Source organism: Cucumis melo, chromosome 5 (assembly GCF_025177605.1).
Source record: "Cucumis melo cultivar AY chromosome 5, USDA_Cmelo_AY_1.0, whole genome shotgun sequence".
NCBI classification, from domain to species: Eukaryota; Viridiplantae; Streptophyta; class Magnoliopsida; order Cucurbitales; family Cucurbitaceae; genus Cucumis; species Cucumis melo.
In genome coordinates this window covers 21,458,031-21,476,912 of record NC_066861.1, presented here as the reverse complement: position 1 = coordinate 21,476,912, position 18,882 = coordinate 21,458,031, and the positions used below count along the sequence as shown (strand labels likewise).

Sequence of the window (18,882 nt, the reverse complement as noted above, 5' to 3'; positions counted from 1 at the left end):
CATATCTCCTTTTTTACAACATTTATTTGGACTAACATATCATGCATCCCAAACACAAAGTATTATGACTTACCAAGTATAATAATTAACTCAATAGCACAAACACTCCAAAGAGTTGAAGGAATTGTTTGGTAGATAATTCATATTCTATCTTATGTTTTCAAAGTTCTTGAGTTCAACGAATATATATTTGATAGAGAGTCTCTCTTTTGTTTTTAAAAAAATTATTTTGAATATATGGTTACTCAAACATTATAAATTTAAAAACAACATTTTTATATTTTTTTTATATATTCAAATTGTGAATCGAAAATTTTAGCATCCATAATTATATTAGAAAAGAAAAACTCAATTACTTTATGTAATAAACTTAATTATATTTTCGTAAGATTAAAATATGTATCCTTTATAAAAGGAAATAGTATTATATATATAATTAATTTTATGGTTTATGGATATGCTGTCGAAGATATATTCGAAACATGAAATACAACTCTAATAACCACATAATTAATATATATATATATATATATATATAGAGAGAGAGAGAGAGAGAGAGAGGTGGGGGATATGGTTGTATATATAAAGTGCATAGGGTGATGGTGAGTTTGGTTGTGGAATATCCAACTAGAAAAAGGGGATGTGGAGAGAAGGGAGATAGGTTGCTTGATGAAATGGAAAGCAAAAGGATCAAATTTGTTTCTTGCTTTGTGGGTTTTTGCCTTCACAAGGTAAGCATATTACAACACACAAACTCTAAACTCCATCTCTTTTATTTTTCTCACTTTTTTTTTTTTAAAAAAAATTATTATTATTATTATTATTATTCTTTCTTCCTCATCATCTTGTCTTTGCTTCTTTGTTAAATATATTATTGTTAGTATAAATATTTCACCATCTCTTTTCTTTTTGATTCATCACGATGAGTGGTGGGTTTGATGTAGAAACTTCAACAACTAATAAAACTCTATTTTCTGGACATAAATCAAAATCAAAACACAACCATAATGTTGGTTTCACCTTTTTTTCTAACATAACATAGAGTGATTTATTATTCTGGACTAAGAAATTAGAGTTTCAAATGTTTTCCATTAGAAAGAAAGAAAGAAAATCACTTTCTCCTTTGGTTTTAACTTTTAAGGAACTGGGAAGATGCTTTTCTTTTTTTTTTTTTCTTTAAAAAACAACAGAGGTAATGGAGAGGAAATTTCGTGTTAACTTCCCAAGAAGGGGAGGTTACGTTTTCATCACTTTGTGTGTCCCAAAACGATGTCGTAAAGCTATTAATAGTGACACATTATTATTGCATCACGCAACCAATCACGTTTTTTCTCCCAAAAAAAATATTAAACATTAATTGCTCAACTTGTTATTATGAGAAAAAAAAAAGACTTCGATATTCTTCGTCTATTATTTCTCAAACATTAATGATTATTGAATCGAGAAATAAATAAAGAAAATGAAAAAGACATAAAATAATAGATATCAACGCACATATACTTGCATGAAGAGATAACAATTTTATTCTAAAATCAATTCAGGATCCAAAATAGATGTACCTCTAAAGTTAGAGAGTCTATACAGTGCACTTACTTAAATACTCGAGCCAAATAACGCAAAGACGATAAGTGCATAAATAACTTAGATCTTTTTGGGGTATTGCTCCTTACCCACATCAAGTCAAACTAACCCTAAATCTTTGACTTGTTATTCGGTTAGCGCAACTTCCATACTTTGTCGTTCAAAAACGCTAGATAATAAGTTTTAGGATATAACAAGAATTAGTTACTTTGTGTTAAATATTCTTGTTATTTTTTATCGGTTGCTACAATGACTCCTTTCCCTCTACTTGTAAGTCTATTGGGTATTTATTTTGCCCATTCTCAGCAATCACCTCAATTTTCATGGGATATCGCTAGGAATGAAAGGATACAAGTTATACGATGTTGAAAAGAAAACCTTCTTTATATCCAAAGATGTCATTTTTCATGAGCATGTCTTTCCTTTTCAACTCATTATTCCACAAGATTCTCTTGTGTTGATCCATTCCCTGAGCTTATTACCCTCGTTGTATTTGAATTCGTTGGAATACCTTACGTAGAAATCAAAAGCAGTCATCCTGTTGAAGGAGACATTAACTCCCCATCTAACAACAACAATGATTCTCACGAACAATGTGACAATACCTCACTTGAAACCCAACAATTAGCAGCCCAAAACTTTACCTACTATTCCCCCAACCAATGCACAACCAATTTCTCAAAATGTCAAAAGGTCTCTACTCGACCAACCAGAGCCCCGTCTCCTCAACCAACTCCACTAAAATCCAATGAACAAAGAGCATGAAGCTCCCACAAAATTCCCCATTTAGAACTTTATATCTCTATGATAAGCTATCCTCAAGCCATAAAAACTTTCTTGCTCAATGTTAGCTCCAATGATGAACCATAGTTCTACCATCAAGCTGTCCCCTTCAAAAAAATAGTGAGATGTCATGACATATGATTTAAAAGCCATGGAGACAAATAAGACTTGGTCGGTCGTTCCCCTTCCCCCTACTCAATACTCCACATACTGCAAATAGATGTACAAAGTCAAGCATAAAGTTGATGGTTCACTTGAAAGATACAAGGCAAGACTAGTGGCAAAGGGAAACACTCAACAAGAAGGGCTTTGAAACCTTTTCTTCAATAGCCAAACTTGTAACAATAAAAGTGCTACTAACATTGGGTATATCAATGAAATGGGAGCTCATACAACTCGATGTCAACAATGCATTCCTACATGGTAATCTCATGGAAGAAGTTTATATATGGATCTATCACCAGGATATAAACATGGGAAAATTGCTGAAAAGAGGGAGTGTCTGGTTTGTAAACTACACAAGTGAATATACGAACTTATACAAGCCTCTCGACAGTGGTTTGACAAATTTTCTCATACCCCCTTATCTCTTGGCTTCTCACAGTCAAAATCGAACTACTCATTATTCACCTGTGGCTCTGGTAAGACCTTCATAGCATTGTTAGTATATTTTGATGACATAATAAAAATAGGTGCATCCTCCATTAACATCTCCAAACTAAACAACAATTAAACTCTGTGTTTAAACTGAAAAAACTTGGCTGCTTAAAATATTTTCTAGTCTTGGAATTGGCACGTTCATCTGATGGCCTCTTTGTCTCTCAAAGGCAATACACATTTCAATTACTTGAAGACAATGTTTATTTGGCTTGTAAACCAACAGTCTTACCTATGGATCCTTCAATAAAAATGAAAGCTACAGATAGGAAACTACTTGATGATCCATTTACTTATCGAATATTAATTGGAAGATTACTATATCTCACTATCAGCCGAGACCAGACATCATGTTTGCTACCTATAAACTCAACCAATGTGTAACTCATTTGATGCAACCACACTTAGCAGCAACACACACACTAGTCAAATACCTCAAAGAAACATTCGAACAAGACCTCCTCTTAAAGGCCTCTAAATCCTTTGAATTACATGCCCTCGGTGATGCAAATTGGGCTTCTTGGCTTGACACCCGCAAATCTACTATCGGATTCTATATGTTCTTTAGCGATTTCTTAGTCTCATGGAAGTTAACGAAACAAACAACAGTGTCAAAGTTCTCAGCTAAAGCTGAATACAGAGCCTTAGCAGCCACAATCAGTGAACTGTAATAGTTCATCCAGTTGCTAAAAAATTTATGCATCACGGTTCCTTCCTATCACACCCCGTCGTCTCATGTCGCATATGTCTTAAACTTTTCTATGCGACATACGACGCAACCTGAGTAGCTCTGACGCCTCAAGATGAAACATCATAATACTCACTTAAGTTCTTGAATCTTGACTTTATCACCTAGTTCAACTTAGCTCCTTAAATTACTAAGCGATAAGAGAATCTTAACGAAGCGAAAAAATAACAAACACTTCCTTTTATTAACTTATCAATATGCGACCCATATATTTAAGTACATAAATTACAATATAGAACTTTAAATGTCTAGTGCAGCTTGAAGATATTTTCTATCATTCTCCACGAGCGAGTGTGTGGCTTTAAAACAACAATCTTGAAAATAATGCGGCATGATTCTTTTCACATAGATTTTAGTAAATAATTGGAGAAATCTGTCCAATATATATCTTTTAAATATTTAATACTTAATCCCAACCATTGGCCAAACAATGAGATGTGATTGCATCATGGTTTTTTATTTTGTTAAAAGTTAATTTTAAAATTATAAAACCCTAATTTCGAAAAAAATCAATTTCAAAAACCAGAATCACAAGATTAGGAGAGAGAAAACTAAATTATAACTCGTAAATAATATTTATACAAAAAAAATGAAAAACCAAGGATGATTAGCAACTTAATCACACACTTCGTCTTTGTTATCACTAAGTGGTTATTCAGGTTGTACGGTTTAAACTTTCCTTTGTGTTTGTAAAGACCCAACTCCTTATACTAAGTCGAAGTCATTACTATTTAAAAAGAACATATAAGTTTGTAAAGTTTTGAAAATAGAATAAGTCAAAACCTCAAGTTTTCAAATAACATAAAATATTTAACAAAGAAAATGTGAAACAAGCATAAAACGAAGTCCTAACTCGGGCCCTATCTACTTTTAACGAAATAAAATAACCAATAAAATAAATGAAAAACTGAAATGCAATACTAAAATCCAATTTAGACACAAACGAAAGCAAGCGTGTCCCTATGGCCCACCACGATCACTTCTGGTCACTCGCCAGCTTGCCCTTGTTCCTACCTCTGCCTCTGCCTGAAAAAAAATGGAAATGGAAAGAGTGAGCATAAAAATACTCAGTAAGAGACCCCTTACTAGTCTCACTAGGTGTCTGTAAACTCCTTATTAGAGCCCTGAAAGTGGTACCCCTAAATTGGCACGTCCCCGAACACGTGCAACATGTGCCCCGTAGGGACAAGCTGGTCCTTGATAATTCCCAAGGGAATACCTAAGACGCTCGGGCTGTGAGCGGTCCCATCGAACCACTCACGTCATGTCTATGTCAATGTTAATGTCAGACTGGTAATCCTGTCAGACTATGCAGTCATAAGTGGGAGCGACCCTGTCGGGTCTCTCCATCATGTCTGTGTCATAAAGGTGGTGATCCCGAAGGACACCCATGTGGGTACGACTCTAATAAGAAGCTAACATACACCCTACACATCGCATGCACACGACATCTCATCAATCATATCATAACTTGTCATGCATAACATAATTCCACCAATTCATGCCATAACATATCAACCAGAACGTACCAATCCTAACACATCATATCCGTCATCCTCAACTACTACTATGTCTCTAGAACGAAGACAGTGGCATCGACATATTATTCACGTTAACCATGAAGTCAAATCAGCAGGCAAAAATGGCCGATCCATCTTTCTCTCTCTCTCTCTACACTCTCAAGACGGGTACTTAGCCATCATCAATACGTAACCATAAAATCAAACATGCAGTTCCTTTGATGTAAAACGAAGGTCTAGTAGGAGAATCTCTTACCTGGAGATTACTCGACAAATTCTAGCAGTAACCACACGCTTCCCCAAGCGGTGAAAGTCCTAAAGGATCAAAAGTCCACAATTTAGTAATTTACCCTCAAGGGGATTTGGTCTAAAACTTACTTGAGGTGACTTACCCAAGATCAAGGTCGGACTTGGTTTGGAATTAGTTGGACAGATCCCCAGCTCGGCTTCCAATTAGCTGAGTCAGTTTAATCCATCGACAAATTTAGTTAGGGTCAAACTACTTTAATTGAATAGGTTAAAATCAAAATCAACCTACCGAGGCTTGCCAAAAAATGTGAGTCAAAACGGGGCAAAAAAGGGAGTTGGGCAGCTCAATTGGCTCGGCTGGAGAAGCGAAAATCAACGGCGGCTCGGCTGGAAAGCTCGGTTCACGAACGCTGGCGCAGGCGCGGACGGCTTACGGCAAGAGGCGCGCGGCTCACGAACTCGGCTCACGCGACGTGCAGCTAGGTTACAGCACAGGCGCACCCGCGTGTGGCTCGACGCGAAAGGGGCGCGGCTCGAGTCGTGAGGAAGAAGTGCGGGTCAGGTCGACTTCGGGCATTAGTGGGTTTGCAGACGCGCGGGTCGCGTCTTCAGGCTCGGACGACGGCGTGCAGGCGAAAGCGGCGCTTGGCAACGGCTTGCAGGCGGAACACGACGCTCGGCGAGTGTTTCGTTTGGGGAGCGGGGCGGATGCACAATCGGGTCGCGTGGCGAGGCGCGGCGCACGGCTTTCGAACTCGGGCGGCTGGCGGAGAAGGGAGAGGCGGCGGCGGCTTGGGGCTAGGGTTTTTTTTTTGGATTAGGGTTTACTTGGGGAAGATGAATAGTCCCCCACGTTTTCCAATGCCCCTTTTTAATAAAATAATAATAATTATTATTATTATTATCTTCTTTTATCTTTTTCCCTCGATTACTCCAAATAACAACCACCCATTCTCTCTCTTTTCATTTAAATCCATCAAATCTTCCCTTTAAACTCAAATACTCTCCCTCTCTCCAATTATCCTTAATAAACCACAAATAACTTTACCAAAATCATTTTCCAAATAAAACAATTATTAACCAATCAAAATAATTATAACAATAAACCTTAATTAATCACAGGTCAAAATAGTCAAGTTCCTCAAATAAATTCGAAAATTCCAAATCCACCCTTAAGATAAAAATAAAAAAAAAGTCAAATTTGTTGGGACGTTACAGTGTTGCTTTGAATCACCTAGGAGAGTTTTCTTTTTGGAATTTTTTTTTAAGTTGTAGAGGTTTATTTTTCAATCGTGCTATTTTATCATGGATGAAAATATTTTCAAATACATCAAAATAATCTAAAATTTTTCACCCAATTTCAAATCCAAAATAAAATGATTTTTTTACTTTGATATATATGCCATTAATGGGCTATATTTAGTTTGTAATAACATTAATCTAAAATCATTGATGTAGTTATTAAATAAATTTATAAAAAATTGACAAATTTGGTAAAAAAGGATAGGTTAAATTTAAATCTTTACTTTTTTTTAAGTAATGCAAACATTTTTTACCAATCATGGTAAAAGAATATTTGTTTCATAATTAAGTTGAGGATTATTATAGATAAATTTTCATAAATATAATAAATTAATAAAATATTTACGATCTATGTAACAAAACCCATAAACTAAGCCTTTTTTAAATATTTAAGGTTTGTCCTTATGTTTTTCTTCTCCCCTTTACTGTGCTTTTTTTCTATCGTTCTTTTTTCTTTCTGCTTCTTTTTTCTGCTGCGATTTCTTTTCGTCGTCTTTCTTCTTTTCTTTCTTTTTTTCGTCGTTTAAATTTGGATAACCAAATTTGATTTTTTTCTATCGTCTTTCTTCTTTTTCTCTTCCTTTTATTTGTTGTGATTTCTTTCCATCGTCTTTCTTCTTTTCCTCCTCTTTTTTTATCTCGTTTAGATTAGGGTAACTAAATCTAAAAAATCGTGTATAAAGAATCTTGAAAAAATCGTTTAGGTTGAAAAATTTTATCAAATCTAAACGATTGTATAAAAAAAATAAACGATCTTATACCAAAAGAATTGAAAAAAAAATCGTTTAGCCAAATCTAAACCATCGTAGACCAAAAAATCTTGAAAAAATAAACGATCGTGTAAACAAATCTAAATGATCGTGTACTAAAAGAATCTTGAAAATTTTCGTTTAGCCAAATTTAAATGATCGTGGACCAAATTTTGAAAAAAAAAATCGTTAGATTTGGGGTAATCAAATTGAAACGATTGTCCAAATCTAAACAATCGTGTAATCAAATTAAACGATCATGCAACTAAATTAAACGATAGAATTGAAAAAATAGATCGTTTAAATTTCACTATCGACCAAATCTAAACGATCGTGTGTCAAATAATAGCCAAATTTAAATGATCGTGTACTAAATATATTACGCACGTTATCGACGGGACATTTTTTGTATTTTTTATTTTGAACCTATGGGTTTTTTCTGTTTTCGAAATTATTTTATACAGTGTAAATACTTCTTTGTTTTTTTAAAAACCTCCCATTGCATTTAAATGTTTATGATGGCATCATATAAAAATATTAAGTTGCTTTAAAATATAGTAATTTATTTAAAATCTCTTTAACTTTAATTATACATCAAGGTTTTTAAAAAAAAAATACAGCAATTTTATAATTAATTTCATTAAAAGAAAACTTAATCAACTTATTAAAGTAGGAGCTAGTATGATATTTAGCTAACATATGATATCTAGTAAGAAAGTTGTATGTTTTATGTATTAAGTGTGAATAGAAGTTTAGTTCAATTGACATTTATGTATACTAAATATCGAGATATCTTTCATTTATCCAGAAAAAGTACATGATTTTTCTTTTATTTTCTATTTGGTAGGTTTTTTTACCGACCGTTAATTTCGTTTGTGTGACTTAAGATTGATTATTTTAAATGGAAGTTTCCTTTTTCCTTTTTTTTTTTTTTGAACATATTCGAAACTCTATATAAACTTATCGTAAAAAATATACATTTTAGAGAGATTAAATTTGTTGGTCCATTTTGTGAAAGTTTTTCTCAAATGTGGATCAATATGATTCATGATTTTTTTTTCTTTTTTTTTCTTTTTTGGTTTCTTTTGCTAATTTCTTTTTCTTTTAAATCTTTTTATTTTCTTCCATTTATTTTTTTTATTTCTAAATTGGGTTCAATTGAGTTACGTTACAAATCTCTTAGCATCAAATTTCATAAAAATAACGCTTAAACAAATTTGAAAATTCCAAAAATCTAAATATTATAAGAAAATTGTCAAAAATGGTAAATTTGATAACATATTTATAAAATGTAATAAAATTTTAGATTCTACTAATAATAGATACTGGTAGACGGTGATATGTTTCTATTGGTCATATTGATAGACAATAATATAATAGAAGTTTATCAGTGTCTATCATTGATATAATTTAAAATTTTGTCATATATCGTAAATATTTTATTTTATTTTACTATGTTTTAACATGTTTTAATATTATATTATTTTCCTTAGTATTTGTTTGGTTAAAGCTTTTACTTTTACAGAATTGAATTTAATAGAAAATAAATAAATAAATAAAATCGATTATCAAATTTATGAAACACGTTTTGATATTGTTTTGTTGTTTTTTCTTTTTCTTTATGGAAAAAAGTTGTCGGTCAAAAGTTGTATTTAAATATTTTTGATTCCATATTTTAGCATAAGTAGGATATTTGAACTTTTGACTTTTAAGAAAGAAAAGTGATGACGAATATTATTGAGCTAAACTCACTCCGATATTTTTAGGTTCATCGAATATATTTCAAAATTTTAAGATATGTTTGGTAAGGAAATTTCGAAAGAATATTGAAAAAACAATAGAATTAGAACAACTTTGTATTTTATGCTTACAGATATATGTTTGGTAGCATATAATCAGAAACTAAATTCTAATTTACACGATATTTTAAAATGTGTTTGATACTAATTTATAAATCATAAAACGAACTATACAGTTACCTACTAAATATTAGTTGACAATTCTCTATTATTAATATATGAACATGTTCTATGTTAAAAAATTTTGTACAATGATTATTGTGTTGTATTTCATAGTTTATGATACATTACATAATATACATTTTAATTATAAAAAAACAAATCGAGTTGGGACTCTAAGAAAATAATAGTTTTCCAACGTTTGAAATCATTGAAAAGTATTAAAAAAAAGGTGTACTTGGGAAGATCATTTCTCGATGATATTTTTGTATTCAGGAGATTGGTCATGAAATACCCGTCAAGAGTTGATTTCCTTATGCGTGCTAATTTCTTTTTCTTGTAGTGTTGTATCATGACATATTTCATTTCCAAATCTTTTTATTTTTATATAAATAATGTTTTCAGCATATCACCGAATTCAAAAACAGTAGTATAAAACAAATTATTTCAAGTTATCTGTCAAACACATGTTTGTTGAATTTAGTGAATCTAAAAACATAAAACAAAATTTGGATTGTCAACAAAACATAGTTTAGAGACGTTTTTAGATAGATAATCTTGTTTTTATTTCCTCATTTTTCATAAACAATACCAAAATTGGGGTAGAAAATATGGGAAAACAACAAAACTATTCTAATTTTATTTATAGTTTTTCCAAATAAAAGTATTATTTTATAATTGGTGAGACAGATATAAAAAAAGATGTAAGATAAAAATTTTGGAGAATCAAGTTGAAAAAAAAAAAAAAAGAACTTGCTTTCACGTAGACTTCTTACATTTTTAATTTAAAATTTCGTGTAACATGTTTCAAAAATAGTTACCACACATGTATATTTATTATATGTATATATATATAAAGAAAAAAAAAAGAAAGAAAGAAACAGTCACCAATACTATTTTGTTATAGAAAAAAGAAAATAAAAACTTTACCAAAGATGTCCAATTTTTTTTCCTAAAACTAATCTTTAATTTTGGGAATGCTTTGTTTCTTAAACAAAAAACTGAGAAATTATGAGAGAAAAAAAAAATTGGAAACAACCAAACACTCTCCTGTTAAGTGAAAACAACTCCCTACGATAACATTTTTTATTTTTGAAAAATATTACAAAAAATTTTCTTAAATAGAAAAGAAAACAAGAAAAGTTTGACCAAATTATTAAAAATATTTATAAATATAACAAAATATGGTTACGCTTTCAATTTTTGTATTATAAATTATATTTTAGAAAAAAATTTCCACGGCATATGTTAGTTTATCGATTTGAAAAACTTTTTCAATTTTTGCTTTCTTTCTTTTTGACGAATTTTCATCTTTGTTTTTTGGTTATTGGATTGATGATAAGATATAGTTGACTATGTTTATCTTTTACATTCATTTGTCACTTAAAAGTTATGTGCATTGTCAAAAGATGCAATCTCATAGGATATTATTGAAGGTAAAAATATAAACATGGCTTTTAGAAATAATTAAATAAATTGTTTTTTTTTTATTACGAGCCGGTAGACTCTTCATTTTTCATAAAGTTAGAATATATCAGGGCTTTAAGTCGAATAATATAATTTATTTTTTTGAAGAGATTGAATCTCATATCTCGAAGTTATAAGTATAAGTTTTGTTTAGTATAACAATTGAGTTAAGATCGCTTTGGCAAGTTAGAAGCATAAGTTATTGTTAGTTGAATTTTGCTAACATTAATGAAAATTATGAAGTTATTATGAGATTTTTGTACAGGTGACTATGTTTAGTCTCCTAGACACGCTTGTAAAAAACATATCAAATCTAACATTATACTTGCTTAAAGTGTATTACCATGTGTTTTATACACTATTGTATCACGGATGACCATATCTATCATAGTGTTCTATATCTTGATGGTCATGTCTATTGGGATTTCATTTTTCTCCATGTAATTAGCACAATATTTATGGTGATAGGTTTACAAAAAGTGAGAAAAAATAAGAATTGTGATAGTGCGCTTTAACATAAGCAAAAAGTTAGATTTCATTTGTTTTTCTAGGAGCAGATCATTGATCATGCAAGAAATTGATAATATGTCCTCTGTACAAAAATCTCCCAGTTATATTAAGCCTTTGGTTGAAAAGTTCATGTTAATTTTGCTTTGATTTCCTTTGTCACATCATAAATTATATTTGATTAATTTGTTATTATTAGGGAAAAATATCATTTTGGTATTTGAGTTTGGAAGAACGTGTGCATTTAGTCTTTGATGTTTCAAATTAACCAATAAAGTTCTCAAGTTTCTAAGAATAGGTTTAAAAGATCTCTCTAGCTATTAAAAACAACATTTAAACAAGAAATTTGATTAGACGGATAATGATACGGCTTGATGACAAGGAAAGTTTTCCTTTTATTCTCTCTTCACTTCTCCAATTTCTTTACTTTTGTTCTCATCTAACCTTGAACTTTAGAATCTTCTATTGGATATTGTACTAAATTTATTTTCACCCATCAACTTAAAATTTTAGATTGAGTTGGTGATTTGAAATAGTATTAGAAGAGGTTGCTTCAATATGTTTTGAGTTCAAATCTCTATCTATCTTAATGTTTCCTCTCTGTCCCTTTCATTGCCAACTCCTTCTATTCCTCTCACTCTCACACTTCCCTTCCTTAGCAAGGCTTCTTGCTTGCTTTCTAGAGAGCATCATTGTAAATGAGAGTTTGGGAAGTCCGGGATAAGGAAGAGTAGATGGGGATGGAGAGAACAAAACCATAGAAGAGGGGGCCTACTAATTATATTATTTTTCATTTAATTCATTCATACTTCTAAATAAATTAAATCTCTTTACGTAATAACTTCGTTTTTTTAAAAGAAAAATTATACTTAGCTTTCTCTCTATTTTCTTTTATGATCTTCACCTATCGTAAAAGAAACACTTAATCTTCCGATCAAATTCTAAAATAAAAAATTATTTTTTGATTATTTATTTAAAGTTTTTCAAGATTTGGGTTTTTTTTTTTTTAATACTAATAAGAAAAGTGAATAATAAAACATACAAACTATACGTGAAACCAGTGTTCATACCAACTTTAATTTTTTTTTTTAAAGTTAAATTAAAATTAAACAAAACCCAAATTAAATGTTCTCTTAGTTGAGAGGAAGAGAATAAAGTAAAAGTAAAAGTAAAAAGCTTTTATTTTAATTTTAAAAAGAAACCTACAGTGTGTTCAGTTGTTCCTTTTAATAAGATAAAAAAATTATATAGAAAAAGAAGAAAAGTATTGGAATGTTGAAATTGATTCTTAAAACATAAAATAATTTCTCTATATATCCCTTCAAGTTCTTAATTTTAATAATTTATAAACACTTAGAAGATTATTTATGTATTTATTTATTTATTTATTTATTTTTTATTATTATTATTATTATTATTATTATTATTATTATGTTGAAAAAGTGATGCTATTATTATTGTTCATTTAAATATGGAATAATTTTGTATAGTTAATGGGATTATAGTAAAAAATTATATAGTATAGAAGATGGTAGATTTTGCCTCTAATAACTTCATAATTTGATCGAAGAAAGATTGAATATTTTCTTAAAGAAAATAATTGCAATAAAAGATGTCATAAGACTCATAATTAACTTTATATTCCTATATCATTGATGTTCTTTTTTTCCTTTTTTTTTTTTTTTTTTTTTTCAAAAAGCCTTGACAAACCAAGTCATTTGCATTTACTTTAGTCACATTTTAAGTATTTTTTAAAGTACAACATTATAAGAAAGGAGAAAAGGGTCGTTATTTCTGATTCTCAACGTATATGTAGCGTTGTTTGTTTGTTGTAACGTTGATTGAAAAAAGAAAAGTTAAAAAGAAAAGAAAATCAAATCATGCCACCACATCAATGTAGAACTATCTTCTATTATATTGCATGGTAGCCAATTATTCTTGCTTGCAAAACTGAGAAAAGCCCTTATCCTGGCAACAAAGGAGCACCACCAAATTCTATATATATATATATATACTCAACATTTCCATTATCATGCTTCTTCTTCTTATACGGTTTTTCTTCTCCTCTTCTCCTCTCTCTTTTCCTTAATCATTCAGGTTTGTTCCTATTTTATCCTCCTTCTCTCCACTAAACTTACATTATATAAACCTTTTTTTTTTCTTTTTCTTTTTCATTTTCTTCATCTCATCAAAATGCATAAGATGTTCCGATGGATGGGATTCTCATACAAGATCCTTAGAGTGTAAAATCAGTAGATAAATCACAAATTATCATATCAAAGATTAATAATTTATTCTACCTCTTATAGTCTACTAAATGTCTAACCATTATAGTTATGTAGGGTTTTGTTTTCTTTATTTGTGATATTGGTTCTAATTGTCTTTAGTAATAAGCAAATACCATGATAAGTAATAATACTATAGAGATTTCAACAAAAGATAGGATCAATAATTTCACCTTGACTATGAAAGGGTGTCATATTCTTAATGGTTGATTATATATTTGTGCATGTATTTGTTAAATAAGAAAGCATCCATTGTTTTGCCATATGTATAATATTAAAAACAATGGGCATTAATATGTAATTGTTGATACCTTCAAATATGGAATATATATTTGTCTTCTTTTTACATTGAATTTTGCATCTAATACGCCCACGAACAATTCAAAAGTAAAATATATTCTTCAAATAAAAAATATTTTCTCTCTCCCTTTTTCTGTCCTAAAATTCAAAGAGGAGAATCCATATATATGCCTTCCTCTTCTTTTTTTTCTCTTTTCTTTTCTTTTCTTTTTCCCTTGTCTTTTCATAATGTTGGAATCAATCCTCATTCACTCTCTTTTTCTAATATTTTCCCAATATATTTTTACATTATATAACGAGTCATTACTTAGCTAATAACATTGATTAATCCAAACTTAACATAAAAAGATGTTTCTAGCTACTTCTTTTGTCGTATCGTTATTTTCAATAAAAGTTGTACGATATGATCATTGTGTCTTTCTCTTCTGTATCTCTATAATATATCTTAATTAAAGTAACTATTTACTAATATTATTGAAGTGTTTTCATTTATATATATATAAAAGAGTTTATTATAATAATTATCGTTTTTTGCAAATTCTCTTATGTAGTGATAGAGGTGAACATGCTTCTTGTGCTGAAGGTATAAGTTCAAGATTATCTATTTGGGTTGCTTCTTGGTAAGCTGTCTTCTTTAAATCTTCCATTTTCAATATATTTATATATATCTTTATGTTTTTTTCTTCTATTCATCTACCATTGCTTAACTAACATAGTTCTTGTACTATCAACTACCCTAAAAAAATTTCAAAATATGCATATAACCCAATATCTAAAAAAAAACATTTTTACATTTTTTAAAGGAAAATTTTCGTTGATAGAACAAAAAACGAAACTACTTACAAAATATAGCAAAATGCTTAAATAAGTTTTAGAAAGTTTGAAAAATTTTGCTATATTTTGTAAATATTTTTCTATTAATGATATAGTTAGAAGGTAAAAGTGTACGAGATTAAATTTTGGTTCTCACTGTATAGTTACCACCTAAAAATCTATACAACATGAACATACAAAGAATAAACGACAAAATATCTTTCTTTAGAAAAAAATACAACAAAATATCCTGAATGTAAATATGAAAGAAAGAACAATCATTTTTTTTAAAGACATAAAAATATTTATCTTTAATTTAAATAATAATAATTAATATTATTTATAATGAACCGAAAATGGAGCTAGAATTAAGGATGTTAAATTTTATCCAAAAAGAAATATTCCGTCGGAGTTTGGAGAGTTTCCCATTTCGGAAGTTTTGGGGAGAGACCTTTCCTCATTTTTATATGGAAAAAAAAGTTGACGACAAAAGGAAAGTATTTTCTTTGCATAATTAAATTTCATATTCGAAATAAATCAAATAAAGTGATAGAGAAAAGACAACAAAACATCTTTCCATTTAGACTTTTAACTTTATTTTAAACGAAAATGCTAGAACCTTAAGCTATGCAAATCTATCATCATTCACACTCATATACTTTGTCATATATCCTTCAAATCTACTTATATATTCCATCCTACTCTCTTCTTTTAATTTACGTGAGATTTTCTTATTTCATCTTTCAATAACACTCGTCTTGAATAAAGATGTTACTATAAGTCTTCCCTTTTTAACTCACTATTTCTATATTCGACACTAAAAGATTATTCTATCGAAGATTAATGGTTAAATCAATTAGAATGAATTTTTTATTACCACATAATGTCCACGGTAACAAACTTTTTAATCTACATACACTACATCCCTATTCAATACAACTTATTGTTTAAGAACTTAATGGAAAACAAAGTGATGTTTGAGAAGTTTTTGTGTAAAATTTTTTTTCATCTAATTCATCTGAAATTACCGTTGTGTTAGTATACTAAACATGATATATCTTTGTTATTAGTAGGCATTTCGAGGGATGAATTAGTTACTATAGCTATCAAGTAACATTTTTTTTTTTGAAGTAGCTATAGAATAACATTAGTATATAGATTATATTAGTTCGTGTGTAAAGTACAAACTATTTTAATCTAGATAAAAGATAGTAAGCATGGTAAAATTAAGAAAGAGAGGATGAGTAGGAAATGTTTAATACCCTAACAAAAAGAAATTTGAAATAATAATACTATAACTTATTGCAGATTTAATTTAAAACACCAACTATTGTAATTAAAAATAGGTTAAATTATAAAAAAATGTCCCTCAACTTTGATGTTTGTGTCAAAAATATCCATAAACTTTCCAAAGCTTAAAAAATGACCTAAACTTTAAGAAAAGGCTTAAAAAAAATACTCTTACTGTTCATTTTGGATGGAAACCATTATAGTTTTGTTTAAGAAATATCCTTGGACTATTGAAACGTTTCATAAATATCCTTAAAAAATATTTTCATTAATTCAATTTTTACACCAAAATTCTTAGCACTCAAAATAAAAACCAGAATTTTAAGCTCAAACTATAGTTTTAAATTTTCGTTGATTTGTAGATATTTCTATCGATATTTCATATTTCCACAGTTTTGATTTCAATAGAATGGATAAATAGATATTTTCATTGCATTGTAAAAATTAAAATCTATGAATCACAAAAAAAAAATGAAAATTATACTAATATAAATAATAGACATGTTTATTTATTCGAAAATAGTAAAATATTTATTTATTAATTTAAATTTATTTTTTGAAATTGTTATTTCTATAATTTTCCATAAATATTCATCGAAAACAATATTTCTATAAAATTAAGACTTTAATATATCAATTAACATCAATATTTTAAAATTTGGTTAAAACATAAAATTTCACAAGATCTCATGAATTTTAAAAAATTCCTGAAAACATATTAAAACAATGACTAGTTAAATACATTCTTTTATTTAGCACTTAACGATATATTAATTAAAACAATAATTAAGATTGATTATGTTCGTGATCTATCCTTGTGTGTTAATAATCAAATAAAAATTAAAACTATAACTTTAACTTAAACTTTTTATTTTAATTTTAGTTGGTGGGAAAATTAGTGTAAAATTTAGATTAATAAAAATATTTCTTAATCATATTATTAAGTTAAAAGGATATTTTTGAAAATTTGTAAATAGTTACTTTGAAACTAAATTTTAATGATTTTCATTGAAAAGTCCATTTTCGAAAGTTTAAAAACATTTTTGAATATTTTCTATATAAATATGATGAGTTATTTTTCGTAATTTAACTTTAAAAATAAGAGAGGTCGAAGAAATTTTGAGTACCTATGAAGATGAATACAATAAATACTTGAAGAAAATAACAAATAATTTAATAATACGTCAATAGTAGCGTAGCACTTGCAATTTATTTCTTTTATGGAAGAAGGAATTTTAGGGCAATCTCAATCTATTTATAACCTTATAATAATAATAATAATAATAATAATAATAATAATAATATAATTCAACCCTGTCATTATCAACGTACACGTGGGCAGTAACGGTCACGTTTTTGCCCGTTTATGACGGTTATAAGCATTACATCCATCCACTTTCCACGAACCTTCCTCAAAATAAGAACAATATTTTGCACTTTACACGTGTCAATTTCTCCTCCAATTTCCCGTACGAAAATATCGTACATCCACCTGTCCCGATATCTTCCTGCACCTTATTTTTTTATGTCTTTTTTAATAAAAGAATTGCAAAAAGTCCAATAAATTATTTTTTTTCATTTTCTTATTCTTCATCTTATTATTTTATATATACATATATTTTTTTTATCCTGTTGTTAAATATTGTCACTACATGTTGGTTTTTCATTTTAGATTTATTCGGTGACTTATCCAAATAAATTTAGATATTTTTTTATATAAAAATATCTATTCTATTTGTAACTTTTCTTGTTTATGAAGTTATATATATATATATATATATATATTATTGAAATATTGTCAATTAAGCCTTCTTTTTCTTTCTTCTTTGTTTAGTATCTTTGAAGATAGATAAAGATTAGGTAATTTAAATAAAGCTAACCATAAGTTAAGTTCAAGTTATCTATTTTCATAAAATGTTTGCATATATTTTTTGTTTGTTAGAAACAAAAATCTAAACTAATAATATGTACGAGTTTTTTTAGTATGGTGTTGAAAAAACTCTATATTGAATCTTTAATAACATAAACATTAAAGTTATATATATATATTTGTCGTAATTCATTTTATTTATACCATTGGCCTATAAATTTTTTGAAAAAAAAAACCGTCGAATTATATTTACTCAATTTGAAAAATATACTAGTTTTTTTTAGTGCAACTATATATTTTTAAAATTAATAAAGTTTTAGGTAAGATACATTTGTTGGTTCTAAAGTTTGAGTTTAGATATTCGTTTCTTAAGCTTTCATAATAAATACTTTTCCTCGAGTTGGTGTTGGTGCCTACAATGACTTGGAAACTATTTTAATGGGATCGATATTAATTTCAATTTTGAGGTGGCTTATTATTGATCTTCGTCTCTTCTCCTTCCTGTTCCTGTTCCTGTTCCTCTTCAACCACCACCCCCCTCCTCCTATCTCTTCACCAAGGATTAAGGACTGTGCAAAAATATTGTTTACAATAATGGCAGATTTGGCCAAAAGTAGTCCTAGTTGAGGAGTTTCCAAAATCAACGCTGTCTTCTCGTCCTCTCTTTGGAAGCTGAGGTTTCTAAAATCACAACAATTTCAATATAGAATCTGCAAAGGCGAAAACGAAAAGCAAACCCAGTAAGATAATGTTGTTTCTGCAACATTTTAGAGAGTTGAAGGTAAACTAGGAATCAAAGAGAA

General features: G+C 29.0%; 1 protein-coding gene across 4 annotated transcripts in view; it reads left to right on the top strand.

Moving 5' to 3' along the window:
- The first annotated feature begins 585 nt into the window (after positions 1 to 585).
- LOC103492373 (calcium-transporting ATPase 10, plasma membrane-type) overlaps positions 586 to 18,882 on the top strand; it is a 39,016-nt gene continuing 20,719 nt past the window's right edge. For 2 of the 4 annotated variants that reach the window (XM_008452720.3, XM_008452712.3), the window contains exons 1-2: positions 586 to 731; positions 14,658 to 14,726. The gene's annotated coding sequence lies outside the window, so the exon portion shown is untranslated. Of the gene's footprint in view, positions 732 to 13,555; positions 13,619 to 14,484; positions 14,503 to 14,657; positions 14,727 to 18,882 lie in introns of those variants that run through there. The other 2 variants (XM_017046365.2, XM_051084463.1) reach the window with 2 other exon arrangements.